A 13413-nucleotide genomic window follows, 5' to 3' on the forward strand; every position below is an offset into this window, starting at 1 on the left:
AGGAAACTTGAAAAAGATTTGCTGAAATTAAAGAACTGCTGAAAATCAAGGAAGTGTGTAAAGGTTTGCTCCGTTAGTTGAAATACAGCCAACTGTATCAAAATAGGTAAATATTGTAAGTAAATAGTTTTGATTTTCAGGAGCTGAATAAGTAGCTCAACGTTTTGGAAATATTTAAAACAGCTGAAATTTGCTTCAGAACAAATATTTGAATTGAAATTGTTAAAATTTGAAGCTTTGAAGGAAATGTGTGCAGGTAATATTATATAAAATCATGCATTGAATCATTGAAATCAGCAATTTCAATTTTAACATATTATAGTGGCTCACAGTAGTTAGTCCCGCCCTGAACCGCTAAGGCTTCTGGGTAAAACAACCTTTCTTGTGTTAGTAGTCTTATAGTTAAAGTTAGGATTCAAAAAATTTATAACTTTGGTGAAATTAAATTAGCATCTTGTTCATTTATGGTTGTAATGTGTTCTTTTTGTTCTTGTTCTTTTTTGTGTGGTATACCGTGAGTGAGGGGATTGTGTGTGGGAGTGACGATCAATGAGCAGGGCATTGATGGGTGTGTGAAAAGTAAGGGGTGCTTGCTTTCTACGAAGGAAGTGCACCAAGCGGCGCTCTTATTTTGTGTCTGATTACCTGTACAGTCTAATCTGAGCAGCTGAAACACAAATGATATCGGCTGTAGATATGTACAGAATTTAATGAGGCATTCAGTTTATTGGCCTCTAAAATAATTTATTGTAGGTTGCTAAAGTCAAGAAGTCTTCACCTGAGCGTGTGCATAGATCATTAAAGAATAAAAATCCATTAATGAATTTTTATTGTATAAGCAAAAGGACAAACCTGAAGACCGTTATGTGATTAAAATACATTGAAATAAAAATATTGTTATTAAACACAAAGATTAGTCTCTCATGTGGCCTGGTAGCGTAGTTTGTAACGGTTCGGCCTCAGAAGGCAAAGGTCCGCGGTTCGATCCCTGCCTCGGTTTCAGGTGTGACTATGAGCGAGTCACTTTACACAAGCTCCCCGAGCGCCGTTTAGTCTGGCAGCTCACTGCTCCCCGCGGGGATGGGTCAAATGCAGAGAACCTTTTTTTTTTCTCCGGCGCCGGTCGAGCTGGCTGCTGGTCACAACAGCTCCTGTCCTCTTACTTCTATTTATTACTTTCTTCACTTATTTAAGTTTACCTTTCTAGTGTGTTTGTAGTAACATTAGTGTACACAACCTGTACACAGCTTTTTTATAGTTTTTCTAAGTTTGGCGCAGTACAAACGCTGTTTTTAAAGCTACGATGTGCGTCGGGGTCAGAGCGCGCATTGTTTACACCGCGGAGCAGCTGATCGCGCTGCGCAGCGCCGTAGTTCTGCCCAGAGACAGACACGAGATCACTGCTGAGGTGCTAGTAAAGTCCCGACGTGGGCGCCGCGCTGGAAAACTACGACGGGAGAAAACGAGACGCTTCAGGCCCGCTGTCCCCTCCGTTATCATGGGGAACGTGACATCTCTCCCCAACAAGATCGACGAGCTTGCGGCGCTCACACGGTACCAGCCGGAGTACAGAACGAGCAGCGTCCTGCTGTTCACGGAGACCTGGCTGACGTCACTCATCCCGGACTCGACTGTCGCACTGGACAATTTTCATCTGCTACGTGCGGACAGAACGGAGAACAGCGGTAAGAGGAAGGCCAGTGTCTGACTGTGTTTGTGAACACCAGGTGGTGTATGCCACGATATTGCACTGTCAAAATGAAGCTGTGTAACAGAGACATTGAGCTGTTAGCAATGGGCATGAGGCCATTCTACCTGCCACGGGAGTTCACACGCGTTATAATAATTGCTGTGTACGTCCCACCCTCCGCTAACGCTGACACAGCTTCTGAGACCCTGCTCAGTCACCAGCAGGCTGCAAACACAGCACCCACAGGCCCTCTTCCTGATCTCTGGGGACTTTAACCATGCACCTCCTTCAGCTGCTCTGCCTACATACACCCAGTATGTGACCTGCCCCACCAGCGACAATAAAACACTGGACTTATTCTACGCCAACACCAAAGAGGCCTACACTGCATCCTCCCTCCCACCGCTGGGCAGAGCTGACCACAACATCCTGCATCTCCTGCCTGTGTATAAACCTGTTGTACACAGGTAGCCGGTGGTGCCCTGCACAGTGAAGAGGTGGACAGCTGAGAGCGGGGAGGCTCTCAGGGACTGCTTTAACACCACTGTGTGGACGGAGCTCTGTGACCCACATGGGGAGGACGCAATAACAGACTGTGTAATGGACTACATAAACTACTGCTGTGAAAACACTGTTCCCACCAGGCGGGTTCGGTGTTTCACCAACAGCAAGCCGTGGGTCACCCCTGATATTAAAGCTCTGCTAAAGGAGAAGAAGAGAGCATTTAAATCAGGGGACAGGGAGGAGCTGAGGAGGGTGCAGAAGGAGCTGAGGAGGAAAATCCGTGAGGGGAAGTCCAGCTACCGGAGGAAGATGGAGGAGCAGCTGCAGCAGAACAATGTGAGTGAGGTGTGGAGGAGCCTGAAAACCATCTCAGGCTTCAAATCTCCACACCCACAGGCTGAGGGGGACCTGAGCTGGGTCAACGAGCTGAACTCATACTTTAATAGGTTTGACCAAGCACCCACTCACACCTCCCAGCAGCTGCCTCCGAACATTTGTCACCTCATACCACTGGATTACCAGCCCCCACAGCCCTTCACACCTTTACACAAAGCCCTCTACCCTCAGCCCTGAGTCACTTCCTCAACCCCTCACTTCACACCACACTGAGACACTCCCTCAACCCCTATCCTTCTCCAGCACCCAGGTGAGAAGTGAGCTCAGAAAGATCAAGGCCAGGAAAGCAGCTGGACCAGACGGCATCAGCTCCAGACTCCTAAAGTCCTGTGCAGGCGAACTGTGTGGAGTTATGGAGCATGTCTTCAACCTGAGCCTCAAGCTGAGGGTGGTACCACAGCTCTGGAAGACCTCCTGCGTGGTACCAGTGCCCAAGACACCCACGCCAAAGACCCCAGCAGCTTCAGACCAGTGGCTCTGACATCACACCTGATGAAGACACTGGAGAGACTGGTCCTGGGTCACCTCCGCTCTGCAGTGGGAACCTACCTGGACCCGCTGCAGTTCGCCTACCGACACGGCATAGGAGTAGACGACGCTGTCATCTTCCTCCTACATCGAGCCCTTTCCCACCTAGAGAAGCCCGGCAGCACTGTGAGGATCATGTTCTTTGACTTCTCCAGTGCCTTCAACACCATCCAGCCCATGCTTCTGAAACACAAACTGGAGGAGGCTGGTGTGGACCTTCATCTGACGGAATGGATTATGGACTATCTCTCAAACAGGCCTCAGTTTGTGAGAGCCAGGGACTGTGTGTCTGACACTCTGACCTGCAGTGTGGGGGCCCCACAGGGGACTGTACTGGCCCCCTTCCTTTTCACCCTCTACACGTCAGACTTCAGACACAATACGGACAGCTGTGTTCTGCAGAAGTTCTCTGATGACTCTGCGATCGTCGGACTGATCACCGATGATGACGATGCAGAGTACAGAGGACTCACTCAGAACTTTGTGGACTGGTGCCAGCGGAACCACCTCCTGATCAATGCAGGGAAAACGAAGGAGATGGTGGTGGATTTCCGCAGACAGCAGCCTGCTGTCATACCACCGATGCACATCCAGGGAAGGGACATTGAGAGAGTGGACTCTTACAAGTACCTGGGTGTGCATCTGAACAATAAACTGGACTGGACTCATAACACGGATGCACTGTACAGGAAGGGTCAGAGCAGACTCTACCTGCTGAGGAGACTGCGGTCTTTTGGAGTGAGGGGCCACTCCTGAAGACCTTCTATGACTCTGTGGTGGCATCAGCCATCCTGTACGGTGTGGTCTGCTGGAGCAGCAGCATCACAGTGAGGGACAGGAAAAGACTGGACAGGATCATCAAGAAGTCCAGCTCTGTCCTGGGCTGCACTCTGGACACGGTGCAGGAGGTGGTGAGAGAAGGGTCCTGGCTAAACTGACATCCATCATGGACCAGGTCTCTCACCCACTGGAGGACTCACTGTCTGCTCTGGAGAGCAGCTTCAGTAGCAGACTGATCCACCCTCGCTGTGTGAAGGAGAGATATCGTAGATCCTTCCTACCTGCTGCTGTCAGACTGTATAATCAGAACTGTTGACCACATCCCACTACAGTCACTCACCCACTGCATCAGTGGTTTATATAGCAACCTGCTCTGTACAATATTTGTGCAAAATCTGTGAATGATCAATTATATATTTTTTACTGGTACAAATCTTATACCCATTACTGTGCAATAACCCTGCAATGACCTCATACTCACTCTAACTGTACTGTACTGCTTTGTACTGTACTGCTTTGTACTGTGCCAACACAAACTGTTCTGTACCTGTATTCTTGCTCATCTGTACTGCTGTTGTGAGAGGTAATTTCCCCACTGCAGGACTATTAAAGGTTTTCTTATTCTTATTCTTATGTCAAAATGAAGAGCGTAATTAAATAATTGTTCATCATTAAGGGTCACTCCTATTAACACCACGTTCTGTTATGGTGCATTACCTACATATGAATGAATATTGCCTGTGAATAAGTACATGATTTAATTGTGCGTTCAGTTAATTGGACTTGCTTGCAAGAAGGACTCTTAAAATACTTTAATGCATGTTGTAATTTAATGCAAACTAAAGTCTTCACCTTAGCCAAATGTGCACAGTTCATTAAAGAACGAAAATGCATCAATGAGTTTTTTTTATTTTTAGCAAAATGATAAGCTGAAGAGCGTTCTGTGATTAAAAAAAAAATAAATATAAAAATTTTGTAATTAAATGCAAAGATTAGTCTCTTATGTCAACAAGAAGGGCCTCATCAAAAGATTGTTCATCATTAAGGGTCACTCCTATTAACACCACGTTCTGTTATGGTGCATTACCCACAATGCATTGTGCTATAAATTTGCATATATTTTTGAACGCTGTAATGTTGACTTAATTCCTTAAAAATACCCCCTCAACTATTAGACAGAGCAGGTTGTTTAAAAAAGGGTAATATCTACACCTGCTCTTATGGGGAATCAACAATGCAATGAACTTATCAATAATATTCATAGAGCTGCTGTGAGCATTAGGAGTTTGACTTGTAAGTCAAAGTGCTACTGAGCTCAATCCCTTATCTGCTGCAGCTGCGCCGTTGTCATAGAACAGGCAGGAACCTCCACTGATCAGCACAAAGAGCTGGAGTGAGGCTGATTTCCACCCCAGCTTAACAGGCTTGTTACACCAAAACCATAAAGATTATCACAAAAATAACTTCACTTTATGAATCCCAAGGCTTCAATGATCACCTGGTCTGCGTTTTATGCTTGAGGATAGAAAATTGTGGCCACAGTCGCGATTTAAAAAATGCCTGTCCCTCTGTGATTTTACCCAGAAGTCAGAGAGTATTTTCCATTGGAGTAAATGGGAGAATTTCTGGAACTCTCTGTGCTTTGAGGCAGATACAGACTAAAGTATAGTTTTGATGGCTTAGCCATGCACATCGTTGGTAAGAAGACAAGTATGACTACAAACTAGTGAAGAAAATACGTTGATAGAGTGAAAACTGTGGCTGTAGTGACAAGTTAAAGAGAAAAGTTCTGGCGTAAGAAAGCGTCTCTCTACATTCTAGCTGTGAAATCTCCCACTTAATTAGACGCAATACACACTAATGGAAAAGATGAGAATTCCTAAAAAACCACCCTATGCTTAAACTGCTATAACTCAGAATCTGTTAAAGATATCAAAATGCTAAACAAGACATTAATAGTTGAATAGTTGAAGATTGTTTTGTAGTTTAAATGGTGTCTGTAGCTTTATTCTTTTACTGGTCTTAGGGTTTTAATGGTTTTGTTCCTAGCTATTTATATTCATCAGAGCTCCTTGTCCCCTATGAGCCTTGTGGAACCCTCAGGTCTATAAGTAGGATTCTACTAATCATCATTCTATATCTTTCTAAATCTCTAGTGTTTTCTTTTGGATCGTTCCTAAGATCGTCCGTTTTGCCTCTCCATTATAGGTTTTATTACTGTTGCATACATGCTTTTATGTGGCTTGGGGATATCTGTATATACAGATAGCCCCCCAAGCTTTGGTAGGGAGGAGTATCTGTTAAGCACTTTGTGCTGCATTTTTATGTATAAAAAGTGCTATATAAATAAAGATGAATTGATTGATAGATTGATTAGAGGCTGCGATCTACCTTATCAGGCAATGCTTTATTTATATAGTGCTGGATAACAACATGCAGATGACCAAGGTGCTGAACAGACATAAAATCAAAATGTAAAACGTAATAAGACATAAAACAGTAATAAAACTGAATATTACCTTAATCTAATGTGTCTGACTCTGCTCAGTAGCTGTGGACAGAATCAAAGGCCAGTTTAAAAAGGTGAGTTTTTAGTTTAGATTTAAAAACCGCTGCTTTAAAAGCAAACAATGATTTTGAACCTGAAGCATAACTCAACGGGCAACCAATGGAGGGATCTAGGGACAGGGGTAATGCGACAGTGCTTTCATGAAGAGGTCAGGAATCTGGCTTCTCCATTCTGGATCGAATGCAGTCGTGCAAGTAATGACTTGTTGATGATAGCATAAAGAGCATCAGTAGTCAAGTACAGAGCTGATGAGAGCATGAATTACTCTTTCCAGGTCCTTTCCCATTATTCACCTGATCCCCGAAGCACAGTCTTGAAGAGTTCCTGATGACAAGCTGACAAGCACATGTTCTAGGAGATGTCAAATAATAGAGGAATGGAGGAACCCAGACTGGAATTTATCAAAGAGCTCACTTTGCTGAAAGAGCAAGCAGTTGATCGTATACATATTTTTCCATTACCTTTGCCAGGAATGAAAGTTGTGAGACTGGTCTAAGTTGTCCAGAGAAGCACTATCTACAGATGGAGTGGCACATTCTCGCTGCCTCGCTCCTGCTGGATTTCACGCTGATCTTGTCATGACATTAGCACGACTTAGGTACCATTCCACCAAGCCCCCCTACACCAGTCATGACCCCCCCACTGTGATGTACTTAATGCGTAGGAGCCTTTTTAACACCCCCTAAACCTTTTTATGAAATGACCTGCAATTGCACATTCATGCACCAGGTGGAGCAGTGATGTGTAATCCAGGCCCACAGGTAGTGTGGAAGTGCATGAGGTTTGTGTACTTTATATAATATATATAAATATTGACTACACAAACCTCATGGGTGTCTTAAATGAACAGTAGTTAACTTAAAGTTATTTATGTCTAATTAAGTAGAAAATGATAAATACAATGCCCTTTAGTCAAACATTTAGTCAAGATCCATGGATATTTTATTTGTTCTAATTATACTATGTATTACTGTATTGTAATGATTAGCACTAAAATTACTGGCAATTTTTTTCAACCAGCCAGGAATAAATGACAACTGACAAAGACCAAAAGCTTCCTCAGTTTGAGGGAAGTTCCATATTATCCTCCAGTTTGGCTTCACTTCACACTTGCAAAGAACTAGCTTGTTACGTGAACAAAAGACACAAAAGTGAGTAGGTGTGATGAACCCTCCCCCAAGAAGGACACCAGACTGGAAGAGTTAACATGACTCAACTTCCACACAACTTCACCTGAGCCATAAAAACCAGATATATTTGTAAACTGCTTACCAAGAAAATTCTTCATGGATCCATAACTTTAAAGGTTCCGCTCAAATCAAGGGTTTGTTGACATTGTAGCGAATTCAAATTATTAATAGTTTGATAATAATGCAAAAATATTAATATACCTCGAAGTTGGGGCACCAGGTTTGTTATAAAGCTGAAACCACGCTTGTATCAATCTAGTCAACACCAGATGTCAATTCAATGAGTTACCAGTTATGAACAACAATAACCACTTTCTTGTGATAAAACCAAATCAGTCTCTTATGCCGTGAATTCTTGTCGCGGTTCAGTGACCTCTGTTTAAATCTGAAGAACAATGCACACAAAACCAGATTCCTTTTAACGTTTTATTAATCTAACACTACTGGATATATGAATAACATAATATGGAAATACTCAAATAAACAGAACAGAAAATGAGCAAACAATCAGAATGAGATGATGAACAATGAATGAACCAATGAGTGAAAGCACAAGGAATGGTCAAGACTTGAGTGTGTGATGGCTTTGATCAAGCAAAAAGAGTATTTGTCTCTAACTAATTTAAATCTAAGGATAACAAATGGATTTGGAATGTTCAATTTTAGCGCTTTGAGAAACACCATAATTCTCAGAGGATTAGAGATGTTCGTCTTGCCTTAGTTTGGAGCTGTAGCCGCTGTGCAGCGTCTGCTGTTACCGGTGGGTTGAGCAGGCGTGCCCTCTCTGGTTCAGGTGCCATGGCCTCTGGGCCAGGAATCGTCGTCCGCGTTGATGATGACAGCTCGGGTTCAGCGAAGTAACAGCCAGGCTGAACTTTCCAAGGTGTTTCAAAGCGTCAGCGCTACTTAAACTGGTCTAAAAGGAAACGGGCTGGAATCTAATTTAATTGGTTCGATCAAAAATAGCGAGTCAATTAAGGACTGTTTGTAAAAGTTTCAGTTTCGCAGAGTTTCTTGATGACTTTCTAACGTTACAAAATTTGTTGTTTGTTCGTGTTGCTAAGTTTACTTAGGTTTAAAAATTTAACAACAAAGGAAAATTAAAGAAAAGTAATGCGACGCAAAAAGAAAAAGTGAAAGAAGTTTGAAGATAGAGGGAAATCCGATTTGCCTAGGGTGTTACTGGTTTAAATACCCCTGGGGCAGTGGTCACTGCAGGGCGGAGAAATGACTTCAACCAGTGGTGAAGAGTTCCACCTCTTTAGATCAGGAATCAAACTATTTGATTTTGATCGCTCCTAAATCTGGGATAACTAAGATTTTCTCTTTTCATCAAGCTCAAAGTTCCATCATACCATAACACAATACACGTGTAACGATCACTTTGACACTCATAAGCAGAGACGTCAGAATGGTTAAACAGCAATATTAAATGCATAGAATATTTAGGTCTTATATGTGGTCCCTTAAAACGCTGAAACAAATGTAATGTTATTCATCATGAATGGTCTTGTCTTATGTAACAGCCAGTAAACACTAAAACATACACAAATAATAAATGCAAGGAAAATCAAATTATAAATGACCTAATCTGGACATTACTAATTAAACAATTGTAACACTTAAAAATGTCATACAATAAAGAGGATACCTAATTGTAGCTGGTGGACATAGTCTATATTGCACAGATTAAAAGAAGTAAAGAAGGTGAGTATCTGTATATCAACTTTGTGTCTTCACACAAAGGAAAGCATGGTGATAAGTTGAAGTCCCTTTGTAACTTTAGGAATTTCCTGGCAAATCTGTAGATCAGGCAATAAACATCACACAGAAACCAATCTAATATCAAATGAAAACATTTTGTCCACAGAATACAATGGCATCTGTTTCATGGAAGTTGAGGGTTCTGGTGCATCTGAACCAGAACTTGTGTCCAAATGAAGTCTCTCGTTCTCTTGATGAGCACATTCCACATTTTATGGCTCGTGGTCCCAGTTCTGGGAGAGACAGCTTCTCGGTGATAAATGTGACAGCCTGTCCTTTTGGAATGATAAGCAGAGGTGGAATCCTGAGAGATTTACAGGTAGATCAGCAAAGGGGACTCATGGTTCTTTGATATGGACATTTGAGATGTTGGCGCCAATTGGTGCCTGTTGTGATAGAAACCAGTCTCCTGTGGTGGAGAAAGATTCAGGGTCCCTTATCTCTTGGGACTGGAAAGGACGTAGAGGCTCTTCAATTTAGGGAGTTAAGTTCACATGTAGGTCAGGTTACCTCAGTCCAGACGTGGATTGCTACATATTCCCCCACTTAGCTCACACTGATCGAATGAAGATGGAGATCATCGTGAGGTACTTCCAGGCATCCACGGATGGCAGACAGGAACCTGTGGAACATTCTAATCCCATGAATAGACTGGTGTTCTCAACTTTATTTTTGTATTCCCCTATAAAATCGAAGGGGAAACCTGTCCTATGAATATGGGATGTCAAAAGAACTATCGTGAAAGAGTGGGACTCAGTACTAATGACATTCTAACCAATGGTGGTTACATAGCAACATTTTAGTTAACTAGTAGTAAAGAAAATTCTAAATCATAAGGAAAAATATCTGGCGAAAGACGGCCCAACAAATAAGCCTAGTAAAAAAAATATAACATTAGGTCTAGTAAAACGAACAAATCTGCCATTACATACTATAATAAATCAGTCAGGTTCCTACTGACTAAGGTGGGTTCCTTTGTTACCTATATGTATGTGTGTATGTACTATGTATATGTGTGAAAAACAACTTAAGGAGGAAAGAGGAGGGAAAGAGGAAGAAAAATTCTTTCCAGGTGTAAAAATCTAACTGTTATGTTCTCAAGATGTTCTGGTTTTGTGGCATCATCACCAAACAGTTTTTAAGCTGGTAATACCGAGATACATAGATAGAGATACAGAGATAAGATATTCAGAATGTCAGCACGTAACCTAGACTTTTAAAGTTTCTGCAGTGTTGCCTGCATTAAATCACGCCTACGAAATAACATGAAATGGAGCCTGGGCTTATAAACCGACTCCTTAATATTCTCAATTATCTTTACACTAAAAGTTTGAATAATCTTCAAGCATGTTGTATCATTATCATCCTTTAATCAACTTTGATAGATGGTCTGCGTGTCCCCCACTTAGTACATAGTTCACAAAATCAAACAACAAAACACCACAATGACCACTAATGAATTATTTTGGGTTCTTTAGTGGGCTTGTCCCCCACTTGGGAACTTTTGGTGGGAAGCTTTCTGGTTATAATCTGTTATATCGTTCTTCCTATGTGGCCTGTATGCCACTTGTTGAAGAGTGTTGCGTGTAGTTTTGATTTGTCTGTGTTTTGCACGTGGAGGGTGATGGGCCTACGTCATCCTTACCCCCCCGTGGCTATGGGGCACCACGACCCAAGGAGAGTGAGGGCGTCGGAGCCATATGATAGTAGGCACATAATAAAGCATAATGATTTGCAAATGCCGTAAAAATGTTCTGGATCGAATGTACAGGCAGGCCTAGGATGGCGCCTTGTTTGGTCAATGGATCAGCCTGATTAGTGAGGTCGGAGGGCGCCACAACGGTAAGGGTGCAGCATTGGACCTCTGTGGGCTGGTGGTGAGGGAGGGGCACAGGGTCACGGACCTGTGCCCAAATTCTGGAATGCTTGAGATCTATAACTGGTTCCAAGCGGTTGAGTAGGTCTTGGCCTATCAATAGGGGAACCGTTTCCAGAGATGACCCGTATACTGGATGAACAAACTTCATTGGACCAATAGACATATGGATTAAAGCCATGGCTGTAAGAATGGTCCCTGTAGGAGTGTAAGGTTGAAACTTTAGGGAGCATGGATGCAGTGTAAGTTGTTTGCCTGTCTGCTGCATCACTGATGTCAGTTTGTTGAGCAGTGCAGTAGATATTAAAGTGATGTCGGAAGCTGTGTCAAGAAGAGCCTCCTGTTTGAAGGTGTTTTCCAGAGTGACTGCTAAGTGAGGTTTTCGTGCAACCCCCTTTTTAGTGAGGTTCCCAAGAAATTGTAAGAAGGGCAGGTCACCTGGAATGAGCGGATCATCATCATTGGGGGACCCATTAGAGTCCAGCTTAACGACCAAGACTGCACTGGAAGACTCAGGTGTCTCAGCCACACATGTGGGGTTTGGGCTGGAATGTATGAGTGGCCCAGTCCCTTTAGGGCTTAGTGGAAGTTCTTTCTGAATAATCAGATTTAGCTGAGGATCTGGCTGTACAGCTGTCAGTGACAAAACCTTGGCTGTTCTATTTTTTTCCACTCTGGAGGTCTTGGGCAACTTGTTCAAGTGTCTCCAAGTCCTTTTCGTTGAGGCCCGAGGCGTCAAAGTGGGGCTCATGTGGGGTATTTCTGTTCTCCACATAACCATTTCTTTTCTCCTTCTTAAAGGATTTGCGCCAAGAAGGACCATGAGATGTGTAATCTCATTGGTAAACGTTCTGTGCGTGTGGTCGTTCACCTATGTCCCCCCTTTGCACTCGGAAGTCACTTCTGTGCTGAGGGTTAGGTTGATCTTCAAAGGAAGCAGAGGAAGGATGTTCCCTTTCATAACTTATAGAATTTGGCCTTTTGTCAGACCAAGATGACTTGGAATGCTTACGCAGTGGGTTTGTTTTCTGAAACCCATATGATTCATGACTATATTGAGGTCGATAGGATCTCAAGGAAGTTTTTTCGGTGTCCTTTGAGCCACCATCATAGGCTCCTTCTAATCTCAGAGGCAAATGTTTGGTGTCAATGTTGAACACAGTACTCGGCTCAGGATTCCTTCGATGAATCTCTTTGTGTTTTGAAAACCCCAAGGATGCCAGTTCACGTAGGTGTTGGCTGGTGGAGTTGCGTGGATTTGCTGAAATGCCAAGATGACTGCTAGTAGCAGGATGGAGGTTTTTGATAAAAAGTGTTTTGAAGTTCAAGTCTTCCTCCATTCCTGGTTCATTTCTAGAGCCGAATTAGGCTCGAAGAAGGCGTCTGTAGTAAGCCTGTGGGTCTTCATGTCGGGCTTGTTTAATAGCAATAGCCACATTCAGACCAGATTGGGAGACCGCGTCGATGTATCCCGCTCTAGAGCATCGCATAGCAGGCCATAATCATCTCTGATTACGCTGTGTTGTCGTTCAATGAAATTGCTAAGATTACGACTTGAAGTTAATTTGATAAGATATAACTTATCATGGTTTGTAGACTGTGGATACCTTTGCAGGTAAAAACCTTTAGGTCATCATTCTCATCCGTAGTTTGGGAGAGGAGGTTTGTGTTTTGTTTTGATCTACCAGTGCTTCTTCAAGCTGTTGTTGGGAAGTAGTGAGTTCTTGCTCACATTGCAGGAGGGATTGTTTTAATTCATGATTTGCATTTTCTAAATCCTCCTTTTCAGTTTGAAAATCAGCGGCTAATTCATGGGATTTGGCTGCTGGTTCTGCCTGAACCCGTTTCTACATTTCCACAAGGTGGTCAAGGGATTCAACTTTATCTTCTTCTTATCTGGTGTGTTTGTTTTGATTGGATGGACATTGTTATGGCCATTCGTCCCATCATCTTTATCTTGTCCTTTTCTTTCAAGGACTGGGTTAGGGCGTCAGCAGTAAAGTCTGTTAACAGATTGTCAAGTTCATTCACCGTAGATCCCTGGATTTCTGTCATGTATCCAGGAATAAAAGCTTGGGTCAGCTCATTTAAAGATCCATGCTCCACATTGCTAAAG

The sequence above is a fragment of the Betta splendens genome, chromosome 16 (genome assembly GCF_900634795.4).
Source record: "Betta splendens chromosome 16, fBetSpl5.4, whole genome shotgun sequence".
Classification (NCBI taxonomy): domain Eukaryota; kingdom Metazoa; phylum Chordata; class Actinopteri; order Anabantiformes; family Osphronemidae; genus Betta; species Betta splendens.